The following is a 27,686-nucleotide window of genomic DNA, read 5'->3' on the forward strand; positions in this document are numbered from 1 at the left end:
TTAAATGGATCTTTTGTAAAGCAGTTTTATTTAGCAGGCCTTCTCATTTTTTAAATATTGGGAAAGGAATAAGACTTCCATGGCTTCCAGACAAATGAGACTTAGAATTTTTAAGTCTTTGACTTCCACATTGACCTTTCGTCACTGCTGAGTTGCTGTCAGCCATGCAAGACTTGACAGAACAAAAGTGGGATTAGATTTCAGAGGCATTAACTACCATACTCAGTGGTCCAGACTCTTTAGTGCATGACCTGAGAAGTAATTCTGTCTTGCTGCCACACATGGAAATATGTAGATCCTAAAATCAAGCTCATTAAAGTATTTAAATAAGCAAGATGGAGAAGAGGAAGAAATGGAAACAAATGAGCAGCAGCTGACAGGTTTGGCAGCTATGTCCCTTTCAGAAACTGATTATATGGATGGTTCTATCTCTTAAAAACAGCTTTCTTAAAAACAGCCAAACACCAAAAGAACTGAGTGAAGGAAATTAGCAGGTATGTTTAGAAAACAATATAAAACAACTTTTAATAACTTGGGCTATTTTAAAAGAGATGTGTTCTAGAGATATTTCACCTACTCTGATTTCCTGTTCTACCTGGGTGTGATCTGTCCCTGAGATTCTCAGGAATGTCAAATCTGAAATACAACATGATTTCCCATTCTCCATTGAGCACTGGTTGAAATGTTTTGAAATTAAACAAAAGTTCAATGGGCTTGAGGGGTCAGACAAAAGAAATCAAAATTTCTCTTTGGTCCGGAAATCCCAGGTGAGGCAATTGTATCCATGGCCTGCAGGTGTAGTTCCATGCTTCCACATTCTCATTGTGCTGTCCTTATTGAAGCATGAAAGCAAAAAGAATAACAGCAGACAAAGAAGAAAATATTAATTTGGTTCTTTTCCCTAAACTCTCTACAGGGAGATAGACCCAAGAACAAATGTCAATTCCTCCCTAATGTTTGGGAGACCTGATGCAGTTTTGAAGGTCATGTCATTTAAGAAATGAGGTCCAGGTTTCAAATCTGAATTTTATATATACTTTGGATATATAACTAGTGGAAGTCCTCATTTGATTTTTTTCTTTTTTGAAAATGTAGCTTAGCTAGATCACGGGTATTCTCTCTCATTTTCTAGTTCTGCAATGAAAACATCATATTCTGTGTTTTTACACATGAAACTCAGCATCAGAGAGTTTGCTTTTCCAAATAATTAAATAGCCCCTCAAAGAGTATTAAGATGGTTTTGCAGCTTCCAGTAATCCACTGAAGGAGCTGAAGCCACACACCCCCAAGTGCAAAACTGGTACGAGTTCACAGCGCTGCCTCAAATTTGTTAAAAATATTTTGATAGGGTAATTTTGTCCTGGCAGCCTCAGGATCAGCTCGAGTATCATCTGCTCTCCTGCAGCTCCACAGAAGCAGCCCCAGCACCATATGGTGGGCCCTGGCACAGCTCACATGCCACAGCTGAAACTCGGCCGCACGCTCGCGGCACCGCGATATCGAATTGCGGCAGCTTTTGCTGAGAGATAGAGTATCAATGAATATGGAGCTGCTCTTATCTGCCATGGTTTTAAGAGAAATACTCCCCTATTAATAGAAAGGATTGGGCTTAAGGGTGGGAGATGCTGAGAATCCTCCTCTCCTATCTGATGTGACGGGGGTTGGTGCCTCAGCAGTCACCAGGGATATCCTGTCCCCCAGCCCAGGGACAGCTCATCTGTGCCACTGTTACACATCTGCCCCTCGGAAACCAGACCCAATTCCTGGGCCTTCAGTCAAGCAAGGCCTTTCAGTTGCTCTTGCAAGGCTGTTATTTGCACAGATGTAAGCACAAGCACAGGAGTGTTTTCTTAGAACTTTCTGGCCAATATCCAATTAATCTTTAACTAGAAAACCTCTGTTTAGAAACTGCTTTCACTGCGACCTTTCCTCAGAAAATATATTTTCCTCCTATATAAGTAGCGTACATTAAATATTAAATAAATAACAGTACTCATGATATTAAGTTAAACTACTTTCAAAACTTTCTTTTGGTACTTTCTGCACATTCTGTTCCAGTTCCATGGATATAAAAAAAAATCTATACATTTTTAGCTGCAACTTCATTCAGTTCATAAAATAAAAATAAGGAAAAAAGTTGAGGAAATTTTAGGTCTCTGTTATAAGCCAGATATTTCTGATACTTTATGACTGATATAACTCTTGGGGGAAAAATTGTTTAGGAGATTCACAGTCAATTTCATACTCTATAAACTTTTTCTTCTGGAAAATACCCAGGTGGTTTGAGATTTCTAACAAAGCAGAAGAATGGAAGATTAATTTAAAATATGTTAAGACATTCTGTTTTGTGAAGAACAAATGTTTTGTTTCAACTTTTAGCTCTTAAAAGCATCTCAAACTTCTAAGAAACTCAGTTAGAGATCTGCTTCAAAGAGATTTATTTTAGAGTAATGAAACAACAATTTATTTCTTAACAAGATGAATCCAAATTTACAAAGCAATTCTGCAATGCTGAGTGTACATTTTTTCCTAGAAAATGGTTATGAATCCAGCTCTAATCAGTTCACACCTGCATAAAATGAGTGTAAGCAGATGTATAATGCTTCTGTAAGAATGTGGTATTGCTTCCACTCACAGGGGAAATCCTGGCTCCAGCAATGTCAAAGACAGTTTCTCAAACTCATTTCTTCACACCTAATTCATGTTTCATCTTTAAGAATCTGCGATTTCACATTAGGCTAAATATTGCTACTCTTACTGGTACAGTTGCCAAATTATTCACATTAAATATGCTTAGTAAAGCAACAATTCAGATCTTCACTTTATCAAGGGCCAAAATATTGGTTCATGCCCTAAATATTTCCTGTCTAGACTACTATATTGGTCTTTTGGACAGATTTCCAACTTTTTTCCATTGTTGTTTCAAAGTCAAATGTAAAAACTCTATAGCTTGTTTGTTCCTTTTCTGAGCTCTCAAGAATATGATGGGTTTGTTTTCTTGCCTCATCATTTTAGGAAACTATACCCCTGGTGAGGAATCAGTCCTGTATTTATATTTGAATTGTGATTATATGATAAAACAGGAACTGATTCTGTGAGTTGAAGATTGCAATAGATAATGGCAAGCTTGCAGCACTGGCCTCTGAAGTACCCTGTTTATTGCACTCTGATGAAAGATGAGGACACCCTGCATTCACTGACTCAGTGGAGACAGAGGGGTCAAATATTCAGCTGGGTTTCATTCATTCCTTTATTCTGGATGTATTTAAGTAAACTGTCCCAGCTAAATTAACCATATCATCTCCAAGAGCAGCTCCAGATAATTATTTATACGGATAGTCTTAGATGCCTGTCGGCCTTTTTAGGAAGTAGTTTTCAGTGTACTGAGAGACCTCTGATCCTGAACAAGACTAGAATAGGTGCTTAACTTTAAGACAGCTGAATTAGATCAGAAGAATCCTCTCTCTCTCCTTTTCTGGTGGATACTCTGTAATTTGTCAAGGACGCCTAAGAACTGTGGTGACTGTCCATGGAATGGTAAATTTGGATATTTTCAGAGTGGCTGAACATTTCATTAATGATTAATAATCCATCATCTTTTATTTTTAATAACAGATTGAGCTTGATGAAATATGAAATTTATTACATTCAATAATTCTAGCCCAACCTTTATTTTAATGTCTTGTTCTATAACATTTGATTGAATGATCCATCAGGATCTATAGCATACATTTAAGTAATCAAGTTTAAATTTTCCTATTTTCCTAAAACATTAACTTTTATTTCTTCGATGTTTGTCCATGCACAATTTCTATCTATCTTTCTATCTTTCTATCATCTTTCTATCTATCTTTAACGTTCTTCAGAAAAATGTGAACCAAGAATTACTCATCGACAACACTCCGTGCTTTCTTTTGTACTTGGGGCATTGGCAGCTTCTCTGCTCCTGTGATTTTGTAACCTTTGAGATTTCAGGTGAGTGACTGTGTACTGTCATCATGAATTCTGTTTTATTGAGTTTCATATTTAACATGTTTTTATACAGGGAATGCAATTCATGCATGCCTCCCAACCAGTAGTCCAACAAAGCTCAAGTGTTCTCTTGCTCTTTTTGGGCAGTTTTTAACAGAGATTTTTGGAAGATTTCCAATGAAAATGCAACAGAAGCAGACCAGGAGAGGTTAGGCAAACAGTGCTGCATTATACATGGCTACATTTAATATTATTGCTCAGGAAAGGCTAAAGAAATCTAATTGCTCAAAGGGACCATTTCTGGGGAAAAAATAATGAGCAGAAGTAAATGTTTCAGAATCATCTTTAGTTAGAAGAAATGATGAACACCATTGCCATCTCCAGTCTATGAGATTTTCTCTCTCTATGAAACTTTCCAGTGGTCAATGGTCTGTGAATCAAATGTGTTTTCACTTGTAGGTGATTTTGCATTTTACCAGTTTTATCCTAAATGTTTGCAAATATCAGCAAATGCAAAGCAAAAAATATATTGAATAAGGTGTATGCTATGAATGCTTTATTATTCTATTATTTACTAATTAGTTTGTTATTTATTGTTTAATGATGTTTGAAAGTAATTATTTATGGCTATCTTGTGATATTCCAATGAACACTGTGCAGTCTGTCTTGTCTAAACCTCAGTGTCATATGATGTCTTCTGCTCCCGTCTTCTTCCAGAGTATTTATTTACCATGGTCAGATCTACAAACAAAAATTATCCATGTTCTTTTCTCTGTGAAGATATTCTAGGCAGCCAGCCAGTTCCTCATTCTTTATATTGGGACAAATGGGAGTGTACATGAGCCTGTTTGTCATCTCCCAGCTGATGCATGATCCCTCAGAGAGCAGGGCTGGGAGCACTACAGCAGCCTCTGGGCTCTGCTACAGGAGAGCAGATGGCCTTAAGGAGCCCCTGATCCCAGACTCTTTCAAAAATCTTGATGCTTTTGGGATAAAAAGAGCAAACATTTTAAATTTTGAATGTAGCATTTGTTCATTCTCTGACATACTTTCACTCATGTATATACATCAAATGCTTCATCAGATACTGGATTTTGCAGAAGGAAAAGCAAAAGATGCCTCCTTTATTTCCCTTTATGTTTTTTTTTTTTTTTAAATAACTGTTACATTACTTTGGGTTTAATGTAAAACCATGAGATCTTGAGCCACTGCAACATGGATAGAAATGTTCCAGTTGCAGATGGAAGCACCCTTATATTGACTAATTTCATAATGCTCTTGTTCTGTTAAAGACTTTCCCTTTCCTCAAAGAGTTACCTGGAAATCAAGATTTTTTTTTCAGTGGACTCATCACTAGTCAAATATTAGCAACTTCTAAGCCAATATGTGTTGACGTATACACTGGATTTGCTTCCTTGTTCAACATCATCTTTGAATCCCAAATTTCTCAAGCTCAAACAGCAATAAAGAGTAGTTATTTATCAGAGACTCACTTTCAGTTTCAGGCTCTCTTTTTCCAGCACTGGTCAGTGTGCATTATTAATATGTGAGCCATCTATATCTGTCTATATCTATATCATCTATGTCTATCTATATCTATACATATATGCACATATATAAAGATAGATATATTTCCCCTCTAATATTAAATTTCAAATGCCTTTTTATTATCCCACCTCTTCCCCCTCTCTCAATTTAGAAGATCCTTTGTAATTGCTTCACTCAGCTGCTCTTCTTTTTTAACTCTCCTACAGATCTAAACACATGGCATTTGTAACAATATATTTATGTGTCTAATTTTAAACTTGCTGACTGAAAATCACTAAAATTGATTCAGAAATTAATGCCTTTAGAAGCTGCAGTAGCACAACTTTACTTGCCATCAGCTAGTGGAAATTTAATAGCGCTGCCCTCAAAAAAGCCATTAGATTTTATATTTTGTTAAAGCTATTACTGAACTTTCAGAACTAGCCACTGTAAGAGAGGGGGTTTGTGCTGTGTTTTTTTGTGTGTCTAGACATTGCCTAATACCATGAAGAGAGTTAAAAATTATAAACATATTGGCATTTCATTTTCATGCTTATGGATGTGATGACTTCACACAAGAATGAAACAAAAATTCTTGCTGTCAGCAGACATATGGAAATATAAGAGTGTTCCTATAGCCTTCATTTCTCCCTAGGATGGGATCAGTCTCCTCTCTCAGGATGCTGCAGGACATGAATGTGCTGTTGCCAGGTCGGAGCTGCCTGGCCAGCTGCAGGGTCACAGCACACACCGTGCTGGTGATGAAGACAGAGAAGGATGCTTAGAAACTCATTTAGCAGCAGAGGCAAATCTCTCCTCTTTCTTTGGGATTGGAAAGGGGGCAGATGGTGTCAGGAGAGAGTCAGGCAGGGCTGTGAGCAGGTTTGCCATTCCTCTTTTTCTGAAATCTTGGGTACCCAACTAATTTGCTCAAAGCTGACACTGTAGGTATGTCTTGTCCTGCCATTAAGGCTGGATAATTTCTCTAGTGAATTTTTTTGCTGCTCTTGTGTTTTAAGGGATCTAACATCATGCACTGCAGGATTCGACCTCGAGAAATAAGCTGGACTCTTAAAAACAGATTTCCAGCTAGAATTTTGAAATGAGAGCTTGTCTGATGACTTCATCATTGTCTTCTCCCCCAAAACCTTACAAGACCCCCAGACTTTGGACTCAAGCCAGGATCTCTCCAAGGTCCCCTATATTAATGTGATGATGTCATCAGAGGCTTGGAAGGGATCTCTCACCTTGACCTGGCCAGCTCTCCCTTCCAATTACTTCCCCATGCAAAACTCCGTGCTCCTTGGGTGAATGTCTGCAGGGAAGTCTCAGAAGCATTTATGATTTATGTGTTTTATCTATCCAGCTTTAAAAAGCCACTCTCTTTATGGCACTTCAGGGAAGCCTGCTTGAAATAAAGCTGGGATTGGTGAAGGCGCTGGAGAAGAGAGAAAGCAAAGCTCTCTGAGGGAGTACAAGTAAGTATTGCATACATCCTTTATTTCTTTATCTCATATTCTATATTGATCACAAGTGTAAATAAAAAGTAAACATAATCATTGCACACAAAAAAACCCAACAAAAAACAAAAACCAACCCAAAACCCCTTTATGAAATCATTGAGATGTTTTAAGATATAAACAGAAAAATGCTACAAAAGAAAGAAAGATGCAATTATAAACACTTTGTAAAATGCAATTATCCATGGTTCTATATGACACACATAGCATCTAAAGAATTAAGATAACTGGATCAGGAAAAAGAGTCACTGTCGAAAAGGTGAATGGGAAGCAGCAGCTTCAGGGAAAGGGAGCTGAAGGAGGGAGAAAACCCAACATGCTGAGCAAGAGTGAAAGACATGCTCCAACCACAAAAAAGCACCAGGCATGGGTAGTTTGGTCCAGAAACCTGCCTGTTTCTATACTATAGACTCACTGCTCCCTGTTTGCTGAATTAGCCTTATCCATTTTACAGAGAACACAATTTCAAAAGAAATTACTGGTGTATGGTTGTGATTTACATAGCTGCAAATAGGGAAAGTGGTTTGTAAAAGGATTCAAAATCAGAGAAGGAACCACAGACTGGTTTCAGCTGCTTTTGGGGTCTTTCAGGGTAACCTATGCCAATCAATAGTCAGAGAACTGACACAGGCTATGCATGAGGCACATACTAGTGACAGCAGAGGTGGATATTAATGGACACTAATTGGTGCAATTTGTGTGCAGCATTATCATTAAAATAAGGAAAATGCAGCAGTGAGACATTTAAAAAGAAAAAAAAAGCAGAGTATTTCAGTATTTTCAAAGTACACCTGCTTCAGTCAAAAGCTGAGTGTCCAGAAGGCAATTTCCCTACTTTAGGAAGGGTGGTTTCCTTTCTGACATGTATATGCTAAGGGTGCATATTGTCTCTCTAGTCTCTATCAATTAGCTGGGCTGTCTCCCTACTCATTTGCTAAAGAAGAGTTAATTGGTAGAAAAAAATGTCCTACCTTTTATAAAGAAATTTTTGATGGAGTTTATTTTTAATTATTTTCCTCAACCTGTTGCATTCAGATATAAGTGAATGCAGAATGGAGAAAAGGTTATCATGTGTAGAACTTATGTGTACTTTGCACACTGTTGGAAATGTTCTATTCATGTAGATCTTCACAACTGTTCATGTTGACTACCTTGTTGGCAGCTATATCTAATTCTGATTTTTTTTTTAAAGACAGCCCTACTAAGAGGATCTGATACAGCATAAATTAGATAATTATATATTACCATCATAAAAAATGTATTTTCAACTCTTGCTGCATTTCAGCTGCAGCTTAGAGCCTAGAGGTGATTGCAGCAAGGACAGGAGAGTGAGACTGCTTTATTTGTGCTGTGTTTAGAGTTGCAATATCATCTCTTGCATACTACAGACTGCAGATCTTCCTCTGCGAGTTCTATGTCAAACTTATATGTGTTTTCTATATCTTTTTGAAACCTATCCAGTCTCAAATGATTTTTTTCAAATGAAAAATGTTGCTGTAGAGTCATAGAATATAGGATATCCCAAGCTGGAAGCAACGCATAAGGATCATGAAATTAAAAAAAGAAACTTGACTCCAGACTTTTTTGCTGCACACATGGAAGTAGGATAAGTTACACAGTGCTGTTTAAAAATGCTGTTCAGTGAGTGATACCACAGTCTGGATTGTAACTCATGGATGAGGCAAGGAAAGGAACAAGGCAGATATCTAGGTTGCTGATATTTCTGTCCTCATTCATGTGACATGATGGTTCATACTGCAGAGACACAGATCTATGTCCACAGCTTTCATAGCTGCTTCCTGACATTTAGCATTCGGTCAGTGAAGGCACAAAGTGCTCCAAAAAAGAGTCAAACAGACACAAATTCTTACACAAGAGGTACAATTGCCACAGTTAAATATGAATAAATAAATAGTTAATTCTGATCAGATTTTAAGTTGACTTTGGTTCTAAGTATAGCTTTATGTTAATAGCACATTTACATTAAAATAGCCAAGAAAAATGCGTTTATGGCCACTAAAAAGACATTGGTAAGACTGTCTCTTGTAGTTCTTTGCATACAGAAAGGTGATGAAAAGTTAAAAAGGAAAAGCACAAATATAATGCCTTGTTAATAAAAAATTATTGATTCTACCTTTTCCTACATTTGCCATTTACTTCAGCAGAGGTATTAAAATGGTGAAAATGGCCTCACATACAGTTTTTGAAACAGATACCTATGTGTATACATGCACATGAACATATCATTTTAAAGAACAAGTATGGTAGCATTCTGAGTGATGACCAAAATAGAATTAATGTTTCTGTTCTTTTCTTAAAATACATAGTGGAAAAAATAAGAAATACATTTTCCTGCCTTTGAATCTGTTTTTTTTTACTAGCTCTCCTCACTATTAGGGACGAAAACCAAATGAACCTGTAAAATAGAACTATGGAAACAAAAGACATTTGAATAATGCTGTTAAATAGTGGAGTTTTCAAGACTTAGATGCCTGCCCTTTCTCAACTTCTCTTAGCACTAGCTGTGTTTTGTGTCTGATCCATTGTTTGCTATCCTGCATTTTGTGTGCTGGAACTGCCAAAACTGAAGGAAAAGAAAAATTAAGAGAACAAACCATTTGGAACATTTTGAGGTTCAAGTCAATTAATTTTCTTTTTTTCTTCTTTGCTGTGAAATTGTTTGTTTATGAGAGAGCAAAAATGATAATGTTGGCTAATGGGATTAGAACACAATTAAGCCAATGAAGTTCTATGTGCAAGAAGTGAGAAAGATACCCTTTGTTTTGCATTGATTAGTGCATGCAAAATGCATTTTAAACAGACTTACAGTGAAATTTGCCATACCAGCAGTGACACTGGGAGAATTTTCTTCTAAGAAGACATAGTTAAAAAAACATGTCAGGAAACAGCAGAGGTCACAAATTTCTGTTCATTCATCTGCAGACCATTCTGTGGGAGATGAAGCAGCTCCTACCAAAAGAACATCTTTCAGTGCTGCCATATGAATACTCACTGCTGATGAAAGTATCTCATTGCCTTCATGATTTTCGTCCATATTATTCCCTTTTGCAAATATGTGTGAACAAAGAAACATGAGAATTATGGTATCAGCCTAGAAAAACTATTTATCTAACCAGTTTATGGTCTCCAACAAGGGACACAAACTGAAACCAACCAAGATAACAGTAAGAGCAAGGAAACTTCCACACACTCTCTCCCAGCTCATACCTATTTTCAGCTCAGTGATTTTGCTAAGATACATGAAGTTTAGTTATTCCCTGTGATTTTTTCCCCCCATGAACTTTCCAAGTAATTCTGTAAATTTTTGGCATGCACACCATCTTTTAGAGAGGTGTTGTACACATCCACTCTTCTCTGTGTGAAATGTTGCCTTTTATGTTTTACACTTGATCTCTCCTTACTTCACCTGTATTGTCTTATTTTTACCCTGGAAGAAAATGAACCAAATGTCCCTAATCTTCTTTTCTCTGACACCCATGACTGTGTAGACTTCTTCTGTACATCCAAGTCATCATTTTTTGAGACAAACAGGATCTTAGTCACCATTTCAGTCCACTGAACATCTTTGTATCCCTTTTTTGCACTTTTTCCAGTTTTATTGATATAATTTTGCAGATATGGAGATTAGATACACAGTTTTCAAGATAAGTGTACACAGTATTTTCTGTTGTGCTCTCTATTTTCTTCCCAGTAATTCTTAATTGCTTGTTATTTTGAGTTTTGTTTTTTGGTTGTTTTTTTGTGGGTTTTTTTTTGCTGTTGTTGTAGTTTTATTTTTTTTTTGACTGAGCTTTGAACTTCCATTTTTATGACTCTGCCATAACTCCAACTTCTTACAACTGGTGTTGCAATGATCAGCTTAGAGCCCATCCTCTTATATGTGATGTTGGATTTCTTCTTCTTTGAGTGCATATTGTTTTATGTTTATCCATTTTGAATTCCCTCTCCCATTTTATGACTTTACAGCTCAATCTCATAAAGTCCTTTTGCAAGGCTTTACAGCCACTGCCCATCTCTGTTTCTGTGATTAATTTAACAACCTTTGCTAACTTTCTTACCTCACTGATCCCCCCAGATCAGTTATTTGTAGGATAAACCTGCAGATCTGTGCCAATGTCCCTCTCTTGCAAGGTCTGGCCATATATTTCAGCCTTATGTTTACCATCATTTTAGCAAATGATTTATTAAGCAAGGACATTCTTCTTATGCTTTGCTCCTTACATGCAAATGCTGAGGGGCTTTGCCAAGAGCCTTTGGAAATCCAATCAAAACTCTATCAGCAGCATACCTTTGTTCCCATAATTTTGTTGGTTATTTTAAAGTATTCTGTAGGGTTTTGGAGACATTAAATCTTTTTGTAAAAGCACTACTGATAAGTTTTAAACAGGCTATATATAAAGGTATCCTTAGATTATTTTCTTTATTACAGTTTCTAGTAATTTGCTGAGACAAAGTATTGGACTTAGAGGACTGTGTCCTTCAGAACTGCCTGGAGGCTTTCTGGAAGTTTTTGCCACTTCCTGTCATCATATATCACAGCAATTTTTACAAGGGATTGCACATTACTATTAACATTTCAACCATTTAATCCTTTAGGGTGGCCATAGAAATCTTGGGTAATTGCTAAGCTCTGTGTCTGGAATTTTCTTCTTGATTTTGTTTATATACCCCATACTCTGTGGTCAGTTAAATTTTAGGCAGATGCTCTGTGAAATCTCTCACTATGAAATGTTCTGTTTTAACTAATTCCTTCCACTGTGATCCCCAGTTGCTTTCCTTATGTGATTGGCTACACAGAATCTATTGTTGGCTTCCTCATTTTGAGGAAATAAAAAAAGTAAATTTTTAATGGTATTCAAGTTTTTTTATTTTTGCAACTTTTCTTTCAATCTTTTGTTTTTCCTGTGTTATGGAGTTTCCAGTGGTGGTCAGGCAGATGTAAATTTCAACATTATCCCTATATTAAACAAATATTTGACCTACTTAGTTATTTTTTTCTAACCAGTTATTCTTTTCCTGAACAATATTTTTCCACCTAAATTTATTATTTATGTTTAAATTTTTATTTACAGAATTCCTTTATGTATAAAATCAGAGACATAGTAATACGAAGGGAATTATGAATCTACTGTACCATATTTTATATGTATTTCCTCACTACTTAAAATGAATCTGTACATGCATTTTAACCTATAACAGATGGTGGGAAAAGAGCAAATGATGAGCATCTTCACTGGTATAAATCAACTTTATTCTGTTGAAGGAAACTTCCACCTCTTCCAGTGTCTTATGTTTAATGGTGCTGCTATCAGTGTTCATGGAAAGCATAAAAGGACAGCAAAAGCACAAGCTGGCATTTCCTCTGACAGCTCTTGGCTTGGTCACTTCCTCAAAGGAAATTTTTATATGTTTTATAGTCCCCAGAGCCCTTGCTCCTGGATGAGTCCGTATAATACCTCCTGGAATTGCTATTCTTTTAAACTTCACAATATCCCAAGACATTTTTTTCCTTGATTTATTTACTTATGTTATTAAGAGTGCCTCTTAACAGAGATATTATGGAGCTGATAATTTTACTCTTTTCACCCGCTACTGTGGTTTTGGGAAAAGGGCAAAAATTGTTTTGTATGCAATATGCAACTACTCAAAAATTGCATAACACTGACCTTCCCTTTAAAAATGGTTGTCTTTCCATGAAGATTAACCACAGCTATGATGATTAAAAAGTTAAGTAGTAGTCATGAATAAAATGTATACCTCTTTAGTTTGTTTTTAAATTCCACTGTCATCTACTCAACTTATCTAAAGTTTGGGTAGCAATCTGAAAAACTTTGTATTTAACTGAAAGAGAAAGAAAACTCATCTGCCTGAAAATAAAAAAAAAAAAAGACTCTATTTTGGAAGAAGCTGTAACCAGCTGTTAGGATCATTACAGCCCAAAATGCATCTGCCACCCATGAATATTTTAACTACACTGAAGAGTTTTGGGTTTTAAACACATTTCTTATTTCCTTTAGCCCTTGAAGCATTTTGCATATATGAAGATGGCCCAATAAATCATGCTCAAATTATCTAGAACTTACTGTAATTAAAATTTATGAATTTATGTTGTGTTTTATAGGGGAAATAAATTTTAAATGCTAGAATCACTTTTGAATGTAAATTTTACCACCGTACACAACATTTTTTGGCCATAACGATGGAAGTATACAGTATTTAACATTTCTGCAGCATAACTCTCCCTCACTAAATTCTTTGGAACATTCACAAATTTTTATCTTCAGATAAACAAGCCTAATTCCTGATGAAGCTAAGAACCACACTTAATACTGGCTAAATTACAAAGAAGAACATTTTGTCTGATAAATGCAGCTTTTAGTCTGAGCATGACTTTCCCTTAAACAATTCTTGCAGTTGACACGAAGACCCAAATACTGATTATGTGAGGGTTTATTTGTAAAAATTTTATTACTTGCAGCCTGAGCTATCCTCTTTGATTTCCCATTAAACTTCATCTGTATTTAAGCATTAAATAACCTAGGTGTCATTTGTCCCTCAGGCACCAAATTTGCATAGTTCATGTCCATACTGCTGCACTCTTTTCCTCTGCTAGACAGAGACAGAGCCCTCCCATGTGTGCTGTCTTTTGGGAGAATTCCTGTCTGAGAGGATAATCTGGAACAAGCAAAAACTGATCCACAGGGCAGAGAATGCAGTACCCTGTTCCAGTCTAGACTCCTTCATGTTCAGTCTTACTGTAAATACAAGCCTCAAACAATTAACGGCATATCAAAGAGTTTTGTTCTTCAGAACTGAATGGGTGTTTTCAAACTGTTTATTTAGACTGCTACAGTTCAATATTTGGCTTGACATCAGCAAAGGACAAGCCAAGCCACATGGTATTGCTTATTCTCCTTGATGGGCTTTTTTTGAACAAACAGTAATGAATAGAAGATATAGCTAGGAAAAAAAAAAAAAAGTCAGTGGTCGCTTCAGTTCTCCCTTCACCAAAACAGAAACATTTAAAAATCTTTTAACCTAGTCTATTTAAATAAAAATAATCATTGTCAGTTCTTCGCAGCAATTTACCTCTTCGCACAAATATTATGATTCCATTATAAAAAACACAAGTCAGTTTTTCTTATATCAAAAGGAAGGAAAAGCTCTATATGGAAAATGTTAATGAATATTATATAAAAAATAAACAACAATGACAGTGTGCAGCTTCTGAAGATCTGAGGATTTTGAAGGTTGTTTTGTAGCTTACATATCCAAGTCTAACTGTAAGGAGTTCAGAGCAGAATGAATCAAATGGGAGGTAAAGTTCCTCAAAATTTCTGTGCATTCATTTGCCCATTGATGCTCACACTGAGGTACTGATTGTTTTTGAAGGAGTGTAGCACTGCACTCAATGCAAAAGAACAAACACACAGGATCAGCATTGGGCATTTCCTGTTGTGATGTTATGACCATTTTGATGTGATGCATTGTCTTCCTACACCCAACAGGCACCAATGTACATGGTGTCAGAGCTGCAGTCAGATCCAGTTCTCAGCAAGAGGGGAACTCTTGGCTTTTACTTCTAAAGAGGAGCTGAAATGATGGTAGCATGATGCAAGAGGGACAAAGTAATTTAGGAGAATAAAGAGAGATGGGATGTAGCTACATTTTGGCTGACAAACAAGCTCAGTGGTGGCTCCAATTGCAGTGCAAACAAATAATGAAGAGCAAACACCAAGGTCAGGATTCACTATGCAAAGAAAAATGCCTACATTTAAATGCCAAATATTATGTACAGATATTTGCATGCAAATTAGACACCTCTGCTCTGATTACAGGCAGTGGGGATATCCATGGGATGACTCAGTTGCCAGCACACAGGTGTTTGCTGCCAGCAGAGATGCTCCAAGCCAGGCTTGCTGTACCTGGTCTCGTTGCTGCTGCTGTAGGGTGGTGAGAATGAGCAAAATGTCACTGCCTACCCAGGCCCAGGCAGGAGAGCCAAACCCTCTGTCAGTTCAGTCAGTCAGGTCTGGAGCCTGCAGCCAGTGAGGAGCCAGAGTGTTTGTGAGCACAGCCAGGCTCTGGCCTCCATGGCGGGCAGACAGTGATTACATATTACACTGTGAGCGCCCATCCAGCTCACATGTAATGAGGACATCTTCATGGATTGTCGGTTTTTGGCTGTTTGAAGGGCTGAAAGGCCCGGAGTGGCCTTGGGCAGCCCACGTATCAAAGGACGAGAAGAGGCTTCAGTTCTTCTTTCGGTCTTTATGTTTATTAATTGTTTATCTAAAAGATTTTCTTTCGGCCCGACAGAGGTTTGCTCAGCAGTCAGCCATGAGCACACTGCCTAGCCCTCCGGACAGTCACCTATCTTTATACCATGGTTACGTGTACAATATTTATCATTTCTCCCCAATCCTTTTTATTTTATTGTCGGTGCACTTTCAGTAATGACCAATCCCAAAGCGCCACCATCACCAAAGAAGATGGAGGAGAAGAAGAAGAAGAAGAAGAAGAAGGACAGGACACCCCAATTCCTCCATCTTACTTCTCTAAACCCCCTGTACATAAATCCTAAACCCTGTGTCTCACCCTCTAATTAACTAATCCCTTCACCATTCACCCCGGTGAAGTCCTCCTATCCTCATACAGGTGTCGTCTCCCGTGTAGGATCAAGTCCAGCCACCAGACACTTCTGGCAACATTCCAGGACTCCCGAGCCCCCAAGGGTGGTCTCGGTGACTCGGCACCTCAGTCCTGAGGTGCTGAGATCCCACAATGGATCTGGGTCTGGACCTGCACCTGCCCTTGAAGACCTTTCTCAGGTGCCCACACACTGATGCCTCCTGCTCTTTGAGGCCCCTGAGAGAGCTTTGGGCTCCCATGTGATGCAGTCTGTGGGAAACTTCTGATTACCTGGTGTGACAGCCAAAGCTCAAACAAGAAACCACAGGGAAATGTGATCAATGACCTGAACCTCAACTTTCTGCAAATTGAGAAAGGTGTTGAAGAAATTCTGTGTTGCATTAAATCTTTGGCAGGTCATGTTATAAGCCTGTTTTCCACTTGGCAATGTATTTTTCTCCCTGGACCTCATGTTTTCTTCTTAATCTTTATTTCTTCTCTTTGCAGGATCTGCAGACTTCCTCATGTCCCAGACCCAGTCTCACCCTCTTTTGCATCAGCCTCTCTCAGAGTCTCACTGAGCTCCTTCAAAATTATTTCAGAAGAATTTTCCTTGTGGAAATGGTACACCTTGTGCAGTGTATGGCCATCTGCACCATTCTAACAATGCATTTCAAGCCTTCTCCACCTCACAGGCATCCAGGGATAAATTGTCCTCCTCCTCTTCCACTTCAGTCCTAAAGAAATATTTGAAATGGCAGTTTCATCTGTAAAGTTTAATGGGATTATATGCTTCCTTGGCATGCTGAGGTCTTCAAATGACATTTTGCAATGAAAATTAAGATATTTTCTTTAAAGAAAATAAAAGAGAAATAAAAATGCTACAATGATTACAGCCTTCAGTATGAATTTGAGCTGAATCACATGCTCTCCTAGAGTAAAACAGTATAGCTTTTTCCCAAAAAATTGAATGTAGTTTTTGTAATGTCAACACTGAAACAAAATAAAAAAGATGTTGTAGACAAGCTGTACATAAGAGAAAAGAAAAATTTTTTGTACCAAATCAGGTTTGGACCAGGAGAAATTATCCTTGGCAAATGAATGCTCTAGAAATAGAAACAGGATCTCCAAGCTCAAACTGAGACAGGAAGGTTAGAGATGCCTACTATAACTTATTTTTCATAAGAAAACACAGTGATCAGGAGGTTTCTCATGACAATAATCCTTGAATAAAATGGAAAAATAAAAAGAGAGAGAATTAAATCACACATTCCAATTTCCAATGCTCCTGGTTGTTATCCTTTCTCCAGTATTCAATGTCAACAAATCCCTTTTATCAGGCCACCCAACCTCCTGTGTTGAATTGTAAATGTTGTGAAAATTGACTTTGTAAGAGGTGAAGCGAAGAAAAAGCTCTGCACAAAGAAAAAGTCAGAGTTCTTCATAACTGAAAATACTGCATAGCTGCTATTCATATTCAAACAAGAGAAGTAATTTCTTTTCAGAAGCAAAGTTGGGACAATCTGCAAATTTAGGACCAGTGACAGAATTGTATAGAACATGAAAGTAATTTCCAGCTGACAAATGAAAAACCATGATACTTAGTAAAAACAGCATTTCAGTCACCTGTTGTATAGTTAGGAAAAAACCTCATCAGTTCAGGTTAAATTGTTTTCTGAGACATCATTATGGCTTTTGACCTTTCTGTTTTAACTTTTAAGGATGTGTTTTCAGAAAAGATGTTGATTTTTGCATTGTAGGACCTTATTTGCAAATAAAAGCAAGTACAAAAAAAGTTTAAAGTAATTAAATGCATTAAAAAAGTGGAGCAAATCAATTTGGTTTTTATAATCTCTACTGCATTTGCTGTACAAAGAAAACATTCTAGCAAGTGAATAATCTTTTCTCCAGCTTTCTAATCTGCAGTTTTGCTGAAGCTAAACTACATCCTATTTTGATCCAGAAAATAAAATGTGTGAATGAGATCTGTACCTAGCAAAATGTGTTTAAATGAGTTGCAGTGCTTTTTTCAACTGCTGATTTGATGCCAATTTGCACGATGCAGTGTGCATTCTGCATTGTGAAAATACATTTGGATAAAGACAGATGCAACAGCTGTGACATTTTGTGCATGTCTAGATTGTTGGGATTCCTTAGAATACTCCTCAACAAAATGGTGCTGCTGCTGCTGCTGCTGCCACCATCCTTGGATGACAATCCATAGTGCTGAGAGCCAGGCTACATTCCTCAGTTTCCTTTTATAGATATTGGATAAAATCTTGGCTCCAGTAAAGTCAAGTCAAAATGGAAATTATCACGGACCTGAAATGGGCCCAGGTTTCTCTTAAGAGAAAAAAAAAATCCTGTTTTACTTAATATCTATATTTGAGTCTGCATTTTTCCTCTTTAACACCCAAAATGCAAGTGCATTGTGTGTTTTATCAAAGCACCCTGAGCTGCTTAGTAGATTTTTTTCTTTAATATTGGAGGCAGAAAAAGGTTATTGATCAATCTTATGCTAAATTCTTTGTTTGTATGTGTGTACTCACATGATGGCAGTGTTTCCTGCATTTTTGTACTGCTTTAACATAAATATTATTAGACTTATTGTAAAATAAGTGTAAAACCAAAAATATGCCTATTTACAGCAGGACACAAACTTATACTTTGTAGAGATTTTGTGGGTTAAGAAATCTACCTTTCTCTTGGCTTGGGTTATTCCCTAACTTTACATTCAAGTTATATGCATGAGATAATAGTTGGCACAGAATCACAATAATTGTATTAAATTATAAATATGTTCTGAATTTTTTTGGTTATATATGGAAAAAATATTGAAACTGAGGACTGATTGTTTCAGATATTTATTAATTGAATATGGGTGATTTGTTAGAATCAGTTCCAAGTTAGTAGTAGTGACCAAAAAGTTAAAAAATCTGTATTCTGTTTAGGAGACTTACTGGAAATCTGTGGTCTGCTTCAGTCCCCAGTGTAGCACAAAACTTTCCCTTGCCCTTTGCAAAGCTGCCATCAGCATCCAGGCAGCTTTCACCAAGGCTTGCTATGCCGCTGGAAAAATCAGGAAAGGAAAAAGGAGAAGTTATTGAAGGTGTTCAACTACAATTTATAATATTTCTGTTAGTGTTGTAAAATCCTCAAGGGAAGTTTTGGCTTTAAAGAGCATGAAAATTTGTAGAGTTTTTAATTCATGTTTGGAAGAAACAAGCGGTATGATAAGGATTTAATTGTGAAATGCTTCTCAGAAAAGGATATGGCTGTTTCCTGCAGGTAAGTGTGAGACAAAAAGTACCTTAGGAAATTATTAGGTCTGGTAGATTAACACACTCATCTCAGGACTTGCTATACAATTTTTTAACATCTAAAAGTTTTTATTCAGAATTATTTTATGCAATACATTTTGCTGTTTTGCCCAAAGAAAATATGCTCAATGGATTGTACTTTCAGGAATAGCAACTTGGAATTGCTCATAGAGGGGCCATCCATTTTCCTGCATAAATGCATCCCAAAAAATGTGACTCGTGTCATTTCTGTTATGTAAATATTACATTTAGCCAGTTGTGCTGCAATGATTAGGTATCTGTGGCTAAATGAACACATTCAGAAAAAGAAAAACATTTATGTGTTTGATGGCATCCTGTTTTTTGTCTCTGATTCGGTCTTTGTTCTGCCAAAAGTGCTGGAGATAGCAATGGAATTTGGATTACATTCTGATTATAGCTATCTGGACAAATCTGAGCTGCATCCATTCCAGTTCAGGGGATATAAATACCCTTCATCCTAATGGGTATTTTTTCTAACCTATCCCCCTGAAAAATCAAATTAAAAAATGGAAGTTTTTAGAAAACAAACCCATTTGTTGTCAGAATATCACCAAAATGAGTATTTGGAGTGGAACTTGATTGGACAAACTGTGTAATGGGCAGTTCAGTGGGAAAGAAAATGGGGTAGATGAAGAACCATTGCTGGCAAAAGCAGACACTAAGCCCAAAAGAAATAAAAATTTGCAAATATAACCACCCTAGCTGAAATAACATCTTACTAGGGAAATAAATTTTGGTGTCTATTTTTATTCCTTAAATGCACAGTCCAAACCTCTCTTAATTTTTCCCCATGAATTTCTATAAAAGGGAAAAATAGTATCCCAATATGACATCTTTCCAATATTCAAATTTTGAGACAATTATTTGAGTCTCAGAATTTTCTCTTCTACTCCTTTTGACTCCTTCATAAAGCCACAGTGGACTATTGCTGAGTGTATGAAATCAGTGACATAGAGGAATCCTAGAAAAAAAGGCATTGTACAGTCATACACAGCCTTCCAAGTTAACCATTTCCATGAATTTAGTACTTTGTAAAAACAAAAGAAATGTTTAAAAGTAGGGATTGAGAATTCTGTTTCTTTATAGTTCTTTTGGCTGATTTGGTGACCTGAAGTTAAATTCCACTGAACTCTCTTGGAATGAAATAACTCTTTCCATCTCTAGGATAGGTTGAAAAAATAAGCACTGTGATTACTATGGTAAATCAGGACTGTCTGTGGTCAGGATAATTTACATTTGAATCCATATTGCTTCTGAAGGAAAATTTTCAGGAATTATTTTTTGATTGCTTCGCAATCAGTTAACCCCATTCCACAGTCGCATCCAAGAAATGACACCAGATTGAATTTGACTTCTTTAGGACCTATTATTGCACTGGTAAATCACAGGTGCTCCTTAAAATGAGAAAAAGAAGTTAACAAAATATTTTGGATTTTTTTTATCAGTGCAAGAGCATGAAATTAGACTTTTTCATGGCTTAGGGCTGTTTCTGGTGTTCCAATGACCTCAGAAATTCTCCCCGCACAGTTTTGTTTGCCATGGCAGGAAGCACAATGCCAGGCCTGCAGTTGTGACACTTCAGTTCACAGTTTTCCTTGCTGAAGTAAGTCAAAGTACATATAAATGTTTATGTACTGTCAAAGTACTTAAGAATAAAAATAACAGCATGCAGTAGGCAGGCAACCATACTATAAACTTAGCTTTGTACCTTACTTTCTGCTCTCACTTTACATTCTTCTTTCTTCTCTTGGCATCCTTGGCAACACGACACTTCTTCTCTTTCTCTTGTTGTATGTCAGACTCTCTAAACACTAAAATCTGTTCCAAGACTATATTGGTAAGAAAAAATTTAGTGGCATACCACTCTAATGATGCTAACAGAGCATTGGGTTTCTTAGAACTTGCTAGAGCCTTTTCCAGTGACATGGTGATTCAGCACAAGTATTCAGCACAGCTCAGTGCTGTGATGTGCTCTGATGACCCCAGGGTGGGGACAGAAACATCCCTTTCAGCAGGAGATTGTTTCCTGATGGGGCTGGTCATGCACAACACTTGTGGTTTTAATCCCTGTCTGAGGCCAGGTAAATCAAGACCCAAAAATTGACCCATGGAAGGGTTTCTCCCAATAACTCTGTTCCTTGCTCATACAGAAGTTAATTGTCTCTCCATTACAGTCCACTTATACCTGCCATATGTTATCATTCATTATTTACAATTTCTAGGCTCATTATCAGACCATTAAAGCTATTTATTTTAAATCTAGATAATTTCAAAATATTCTATTATGAAATATTTCATAACTATGTGAACAATCAAAGACTGTTCTGTTTGTTTCCTTTATTTCTTGAAAGAAACAGGAATATGATCGATATCATATGGGCTTGCTGTCCTTTTGCATGAGAAGAATTTGTTCTAACAAATATTCAGCTGCAGTTTTTGGCTGCTGAGGTACACTTTGTTTGTAAGAATTTCCATTACTTGCTTTTATTTTGACAATCAGGGCATTTCAAAGTTCTGATCCATTCTCAAACACGGATCTTCTTTTGTAATGAAATTGCTTTAGAAAGAGAAGAACCAAAATACAAAGTTTTGCTAAAGTACACTGTAAATATAATATAAAATTGCTCTGTTTGTATCAACACACTTTGGGCAGTTTGGGTATTTCCAGGAAAAAATATCTGAACTTCAAAAAAAAATTACTGAAAAAATCTCATATAGAAATGTATAGAAACACCTCTGATTGTGCAAGTGCTCTGATTGAACAAAATCCTTGAAATATACATAAAGAGTTTGTGGATTTTCTCCACTATGTCTTTTACTAAAATATCCTATATTGATGACTCCAGGAGAACATAAATGATATCTTAGGTTATTTTTTTGTCATTCCACACACTTTTTTTTCTGTTGTGGAACTGGAGTTATTGTAGATGTTGTGCTCAGTGTGGTTAAATTTGAAGGTGAGCCAGTGCTTTGTGTTTGAGCTGCTCTAGCTTGTGGATGGTATTAATCTCTCATTTCTAGATGGTGTCAGGGGCATATGTAGCACATAGGATTTAGAAAATGGCACATTTCTTGTAAGGCATACTTCTAAAGGGAGAGTCTTCCTTTGTTTGGAGAGCTGTGCTAAATGAGAATCCTGACTATGAGGACAGATTCCTGAAGCCCTCATTCAAGAATGTCACACTAAAACAATGTGGATTTCCCATCTCCTTGCCCTTGGACATTCTCAGATCAGAAATTAAACAATTTCAGATCTCAATTTATGGAACTTAGTTTTCCCCCTTAGGGTCTTACCATCTTCACCAAGAGCTCTGAACTGAAGCTGGGTGTTGCACCACCAAGTTCTGAAAACTGGAGATTTTTATGAAGGGCAAAGTCTAACACATGTATTTTCCTTAACTTTTTAAGAAGAATGGGCTAAATTTCAGACTTGATATCATCCAGCAGTATCTGCTGTATGGCACTGAGGAGCAATGTGCATATGGAACAGGGAATAGAAACCACAATCTTCAAAACATATCCAGATGCTTGATATCTTTCAGCCATAAATGATAGTGTGTTGAGTGGACAGCACTTGCCCAAATACATATCCCTAGCACAAGGAATGTCCCCAGAAATTATATTTCTCTTTTCCTTTACATATTGGATTATTTATAGGCCTGCTGTGCTAACAAGTGCTCAGTAAGGCAGGGAAGAGCCTGGTCTTCTAACTGCTAAAATGCCTCTTGATATTTAACCTAGATTTTCCTTTGCTCATTTTCATAAGTAACAATAGTTTACATTTACTTTAAACTATCAGAACATGTACTATGAAAGGAAAATGGGGCAGACTGGGATCATAAAATGCTGATAGTTAGTGGTTTTTATATCACTGACATTATTTGGACTCAAGAGTCTGGTAAATGTGAAAAATATATTCCTTAAATAGCCATAGTCTTCTTTATTATCCAGGATTCTTTTTAATTCCAGAGTCAGGATTATTTTTCAAACAAAATAGTCAGATTCAAGCAAATGTCTTTTGCTGTGCCTAAAATTATTTTTCAAACAGTGGCTATTGTTCTTGGATCATGGCTGTGGACATTATCTTGCTTTCTTTTAATGCTTCACCTTGAACAGAAATAAAATCTGCTTCCAGAAACTGGAACAGAATGGAATAGCTTAGGCAATAATGAGCATGAAGATGAAATGGTATTATCTGGGGAAACACAGTTCTATCACTGTAAAGCCAGGACATTTGTCAATTTTCTACTTTATTTTATCATATAATAAATTTGTAGTAAGAATAATGGAACTTAGGCCAGTGTGTTAGTTACAAAACCACACTGTAAATAGGCCAGATATCCCTTTCCTTCTTCTGTCCCTTCCATAGCTCAGGCAGAGACCTTAACTCAAGACTGTTGCTTATTCATTTCTTGGTGGATTTGCTAACAAGAAACTTTACCATATGAGACAGAGAAGGACAGTGGCAAGCTTTATCTAAAAAATGGGTAATACTTATGAAATGATGATGATCAAAAGTGAATACAGCATTAATATGTTGGTATTTTTGGAGAAAATGACATGTAATATCCTCCTGAATAACCTTTGGAACAAGATATGAATCTAAGCAGAAAAGTTAAAATAGAAGGGACAAGCACTTATTATAGTAGTTCAGTTCCATCTCCTAAGGACAAACATCTATCCTTGCTGCCACAGACCACAGTACTCAGCAAGTAGCAGGAAATTCAGTATTTTTCACAGACATGATTGTTATAGACTTTGATTTTGTACCAATTCTACCTTTCTTTGGTGAGTTGACAAAACAGCAGGAAACCTCTATTGACAGAGGAAACCTTCCTCCCTTGATCTCCATCACACTGGACTGGGATCAAGACTCAGAATTTGGCAGAAAAACGCTTAGAAAAGATCATTTTGTTCAGAGAAAGGAAACGTTGTTTATTTCAGCTCCAAGTAGAAACAGACTCTGGCCAAGACTCCAGGACATGCTATAAAGGGCTGCTTTAGCAGCAGCTGGAGTTTGCATGGAGGAAATACAATGTGATACACCCTAAAATCAGGAAACTTCAGATCTTTGAGGACGTGTTACACATTGCAGACACCATACTTATATGTATTAAGGTAGTGAGAAGCATATATCACCTGTGCTGTTATATAAAACTGGACTTTTGAAAGGTTAACCACATCATTTGATTTATATAAAGTAGTGTGAGCATCCAGTATAACTTGCTGTACATTGTGCAAACCTTAATCACACTGGGTCAGGGACAACAAGGTGCTGGTGATACTCTTCATTCTTGCAAGGTCTTACACTGCAAGTGAATTATACCAGCAAAACAAGCCCACAAACCCAGCAGACACTGCAGATCAGCCAGGAATCTGATACCAGCTGGTTGTACTTTCATTTCTTTGCTGGATTCCTTAGTTTATTAATGATTCATCTGCTCTGATCAACAAAAGTTGACTGTGCATGGAACTGTTGGCAACAGCTTTAATGGACTTCAGATATCTGAGCCAGTTAGCCAGAAGGGTTATTAAATACTTGCAGACTACTTATCTATTCATAGAGGAAAAATATTTAACCTTTTCCCTTGCAAATGCAAACAAATCATGCAGATGAAGAATATACTCGTATCTGTTTTAAGGGCACTGCACCTTAAGGTTGTACAACCAATTCTCTATAGGTCTGTTTTTCTTCTAATTATCCTGAGTATTTCTGCAAAAAATTAGTGGGTTAGGTGAAGAAATCATCTGAATCAATCCAAATATCATAAGAATTCATGTGGAGTGAAGCAACTGGAGAAAACTAAAAAGGAAAAAATTATATTTTAATTATTAACAATGATCACAAAAGCACTGACCATGAAGTGGGAACTCCAAATCTGACCTTTTAAGGCAACAATATTAGTACCACCAGCACTAGGTCTGGAAAGTATTTTGCAGTTCCATAAAATCTTTTTATCCCTGTAAATCAGGCATGCCACTTGTGACTCAGTTTACTTGTCCATTCCTGAATTCACTCAGACTACTGATCATGAATTCAGGACAAGGCATAGAGACTGAATTGAAACATGTTAAATTTTGTTTCAGCAGGTTTTGTTTGAAAAGATTTTGTTTGAAAGATTACACAACTGATTCCTTTTTATCAATTCTTGACAAAACAGCTTTATTATCTTCATGTATAGAAGTATAATTGCAAAATCCAGCATTTTCAGCTCTGACAGCTGTTTGCCCTAATAGCAGTTTTCAAAGTACGTGAAAACTAAAATTCATAAAAGCTGCACTCATAACCTGTAAGTGCAGATCAATTTTCAGCCTATTTGTCTTTTTTTGTTTATTATTTATAATGGCTGAGAAACTCCTACAAATAAAAGAACAACTAGGAAATATTTCCTTTAGCAAGCCACACTTTAAATTACTGCATCTGTTACCAGAGACTGAGAGAAAAACAACTTCTATTTTCCATCATTAACATAAATAACAGGAATGCAGTTCGTTTAGCTTGTCTTTGATGCAGGATACTGAGAGGTGTTGTTCAGTTTTCAATACTTTGTCTCATGTAGTAGAAAGTTTTTATCCATTCAGAGAAACCCTACTGGGAAGAAGGATTATTCAAATATTATTTAAGATTTACTTTAAAGATTTAAATGAGAATGAAATATACATTTTGCATGTGTCTGTGCTGACTAAATAAGGACCAATAAGTTTATTTTTTTATTATTTTCATTAAAATATTCTTAGCATTTCTGTAGTATCAGACTTCTGGCTTCTTTTCCTGGTTTCCCCCTATACAATTTATTCTCCTGATGTTCACAGATGCATCTGGCAGTGGCCAGAAAGAAGGTCCATTCCTGTGCTAGAGTTGTGGGGTTCCACTCAAACCAGCAAAGCCCCAAAATGAAAGTGACAATGTCTTTTTGTTCCACACTCAAAGTACTGCTTTATGCCAAGGAAAAATGGCAGGAGAGAGACCTGTGGCAACACCAGCAAATAAACAGCAGCAATAGCATAAATCAAAGGAGAAGGAAGTTATCCAAGATCAGCCATAGGCATTTGAACAGAAGGGTGAAGGACTGAGTCACCGAGCTCCTTTTGAGCAATTCACTGAGAATGATTTGGGATTAGCTCTTTGCCTGCTTCCTGCAAAATCTTCCTGAACACTGATCCCAGGGCATTTTAGGCCTCATTAACACACAGACACACATTAACACGCAGAAACTGCATTTGCTTAGTCACAGTGGGACTGGGCCAGATTATATATGTTAGTCACAGAGGGAAACTCTCCCTCCATTGTGTGATCCCTCCCATGTCTCAAGGATTGGACCCATGACTGAAATCAGCAGTGAAGAGTTATGAGTCTTTCCTTATTTCAAGAAACACCTGTGTAGGAAAAAAATGTTCAATTTTAATTTAGTTATTTAAGAAAAATGTTACTTAGCATTACCGAAAGTGATAGAATTCACTCCACAATAATACCAGTCCCTGGCTTCATTTCTTTGCCTTCACTAATTTTTTTAGTAATTATTTTGTGAAGTCAAAAGAGCTGGAAAGCATGCAAAGAATGGTACTCTTACTGCAGTGCAATATTAATTTATTCTGGTTGGTGTTTAATCCACTAAAGACATTTCAAAGTATAAAATTTCATGGATTCAACATGAAGTAACTTTAAACAGAAAGATCAATGACTGTTATTCCTCTTAATTTAAAACTCTATTTTTATTTTCATTCATGAAATGAACAAGAAGACTGTAGAACATGATATCCCAAGTGAATATTCTATTTCAAAAATGTTATCCTAATTACTTTATGCAGTTAATGATGGTTTAAACTGTTTTACTGGATCAGAGACAATGATTAGAGAATGAAAAGGCCCTAGGTCACCCAGTTAAGTACCTAAGATTGATTGCTCCTTGCTGTATATGTCGGTTGCATAAGGGGAAAGGGAAAGAACAGAAAGAATCAAACAGAAATAGCATAACAATATTAGCCAGGATTTTGTATTTCCAAGGACACTGAACAGGACATTACAATATCATATATCCAATCTGTAAAAAGAGTTTACATGTCTTTTTTTACAATGAAATGAAAAACTGTAATTAAAGACGTTATATAGTAGGAAATGAGAAAGCAGGTAAATAAAAGTTGTGTTTTGGTCATATAGAGGTTTGCCAGATGATTGATGGCAAGAAAAAAACAACTTCCCTGTATTATTGACCCTATGCATTGCATCCTGTGAGTTTACAGTTTTGTTTCTATTGAGTAAATTAATTTTGTGCAGTGTTTTCTTGAAATTCAAACAGAATGAAAAAAGATAATTATCTCTTCCATTGACAATACCAATAAAAAGAAGGTTGGATTTACAAAGAGAATTGCATAAAAAAGCATGTTTAATAAACTTGAGGATTTAAATATCAATAAAAAATTTTAACTTATTTTTTATTATTAGTAATTGGGAAAAATAATATATTTTTCCTAATCAGACCAGAAATCTACTTTTTTTTAAGCATGGATCACTCTGTGAGCTTCCAAACTACACTACTGTATGCAAGTCCCATGGAAAAGTCCTATTGAGTACCTCAGATTCTCCCTGCTTACTTGACTTGATATCTGATCACATCTGGGGCATTGACTGTCTAAAAGATGGTAATTTTCCATAGAGTTCACACTTTTCATGTTT

The sequence above is a fragment of the Zonotrichia leucophrys genome, chromosome 1A (genome assembly GCF_028769735.1).
Source record: "Zonotrichia leucophrys gambelii isolate GWCS_2022_RI chromosome 1A, RI_Zleu_2.0, whole genome shotgun sequence".
Lineage (NCBI taxonomy): Eukaryota > Metazoa > Chordata > Aves > Passeriformes > Passerellidae > Zonotrichia > Zonotrichia leucophrys.